This window comes from Tachysurus fulvidraco, chromosome 1, assembly GCF_022655615.1.
Source record: "Tachysurus fulvidraco isolate hzauxx_2018 chromosome 1, HZAU_PFXX_2.0, whole genome shotgun sequence".
NCBI lineage: Eukaryota > Metazoa > Chordata > Actinopteri > Siluriformes > Bagridae > Tachysurus > Tachysurus fulvidraco.
Genome location: NC_062518.1, coordinates 22407652 through 22410154, shown reverse-complemented (window position 1 = coordinate 22410154; position 2503 = coordinate 22407652). Strand labels below are relative to the sequence as shown.

At 51.0% G+C, this 2503-nt stretch overlaps 1 non-coding gene across 1 annotated transcript; it reads right to left on the bottom strand.

Moving 5' to 3' along the window:
• Window positions 1-955: 955 nt before the first annotated feature.
• Window positions 956-1025, bottom strand: trnag-gcc. The gene has a single exon. It is a non-coding gene; the product is annotated as a tRNA-Gly (tRNA).
• Window positions 1026-2503: the final 1478 nt, after the last annotated feature.

Below are 2503 nucleotides of genomic sequence, written 5' to 3'. Positions count from 1 at the left end.
TTTTGTTTCCGGTTTAGTAAGATTGTTTTGTTTCTTTCCCTGAGTTGGCACGGTCTTGTTCTTTTCTCTTGTCCCTGTTTTGATGTGAATTAGTTTGGGTTTTGTTTTGTAAAAATTATAATGTATATAGTTTGTATATAATGTTTGGACTGTTTGGTGATGGTATGGTTCACTAGAATAAAAGACACTATTGTGGACTTGGTGGTTTCCAGTTAGTACTTATTTCCAGTACACGTTCAGGGTTTTAATGTTGCACCCTTGACCCCTAGGCACAAAAGGGTTTGTAACATAAAGCCACACACTGGTGACGCTGTCATGTGATGCTGTGGGTGGAGCTTCATGAACCTTTATAATCTTAACATATTAGTCTTCATAAAGACCTCAGAACATTTTCATTCAGCTAAAACCAGGCATGGAGAAAATTGTTGAGGGCATCATGGAGCGGCAACAACAGCAGCAGCAACAGCCAGAGCAGAGAAAGCAGACAAAGACGTGTCAAAAAAATTGACCGTGACATACATTTAGCACCTGGGAGAACAGCAGAAATGCTTTAATTTGATTGGCTGGCACTCTGTTACTTCTATACAAGTCTTGCCAGAGTGTGGCAGGGTGAAGGCTCTTAGCACACACGCCGACTCATAAGCTTGCGCTGAATAAAATCCCAGGCCTCCAGCATGGCAAGCAAGAGTTCTTGCAATGACCCAACAATGCCTACAAGAAGAGCTCCAGGATGCTCCCGGGTGCGATTGACCACACTTTTAACGGATCTTCTCAGGCTACTCCATTGGCCTGCTAAGAGTCTGTTTATTAAAATTGATGCACAAGTTCCTTTCTGAGTCTCTTTTCCTTGTATAATCAAGCAGCATGGAAGCCTCCAGGAGCCTAGTCCAAGCAGCATTGGCAACGCTTGCATGAAGAAGGCTGTCGGCCCACAAGCTGCCTCAAAAGCCAGCTGTACATTGGCCAGGAATCGAACCCAGGCCCCCGCGTGGCAGGCGAGAATTCTACCACTGAACCACCAATGCCTACGTTAAAGGGTCACGGACACCTTCGGCAGAGGTGGCCAGCCCTTTTAATGGTTCTTCTCAAGCTATGTCTGTTTGGTACTAGAACCTGTTTATCTTTTCCTACTGTGGCAGAGATTTGCTCAACTCAACGGCGCTCCGGTCCACAAGTTCCAGAGGCGGCCACGGCTGTCCGTCGGTCTTGTGTCTGTTTACCATCCATCCATCCATCCATTTTCTACCGTTTATCCCGGGACCGGGTCGCGGGGGCAGCAGTCTAAGCAGGGATGGCCAGACTTCTCTCTCCCCAGACACTTCCTCCAGCTCTTCCGGGGGAATACCGAGGCGTTTCCAGGCCAGCCGAGAGACATAGTCCCTCCAGCGTGTCCTAGGTCTTCCCCGTGGCCTCCTCCCGGTTGGACATGCCCGGAACACCTCCCCAGGGAGGCGTCCAGGAGGCATCCGAAACAGATGCCCAAGCCACCTCAGCTGACCCCTCTCAATGTGGAGGAGCAGCGGCTCTACTCTGAGCTCCTCCCGAGTGACTGAGCTCCTCACCCTGCGGTGCGCCCAGCCACCCTGCGGAGGAAACTCATTTCGGCCGCCTGTATCTGGGATCTTGTCCTTTCAGTCATGACCCAAAGCTCATGAACATAGGTAAGGGTAGGAACGTAGATCGACTAGTAAATAGAGAGCTTCGCCTTGCGGCTCAGCTCTTTCTTCACCACAACAGATCGGTATATCGACCGCATCACTGCAGAAGATACACCGATCCGCCTGTCGATCTCCCCCTCCATCCTTCCCTCACTCGTGAACAGGACCCCAAGATACTTAAACTCCTCCACTTGAGGCAGGAACTCTCCACCAACCTGAAGAGGGCAAGCCACCCTTTTCCGGCTGAGAACCATGGCCTCGGACTTGGAGGTGCTGATTCTCATCCCCGCCGCTTCACATTCGGCTGCAAACCATCCCAGTGCATGCTGAAGGTACTGATTTGAAGAAGCCAACAGGACAACATCATCTGCAAAAAGCAGAGACAAAATCCTGTGGTCCCCAAACCTGACTCCCTCCGGCCCCCGACTGCGCCTAGAAATCCTGTCCATATAAATAATGAACAGGACCGGTGACAAAGGGCAGCCCTGCCAGAGTCCAACATGCACCGGGAACAAGTCTGACTTACTGCCGGCAATGCGAACCAAACTCCTGCTCCGGTCATATAGGGACCGGACAGCCCTTAACAGAGGGCCCCAAACCCCATACTCCCAGAGCACCCCCACAGGTCATCATGAGGGACACAGTCAAATGCCTTCTCCAGATCCACAAAACACATGTGGACTGGTTGGGCAAACTCCCATGAACCCTCCAGCAACCTGGTGAGGGTATAGAGATTGTCCAGTGTTCCACGACCAGGACGAAACCTGCATTGTTCCTCCTGAATCCAAGGTTCGACTATCGGCCGAATTCTCCTCTCCAGTACCCTGGGATAGACTTTTCCGGGG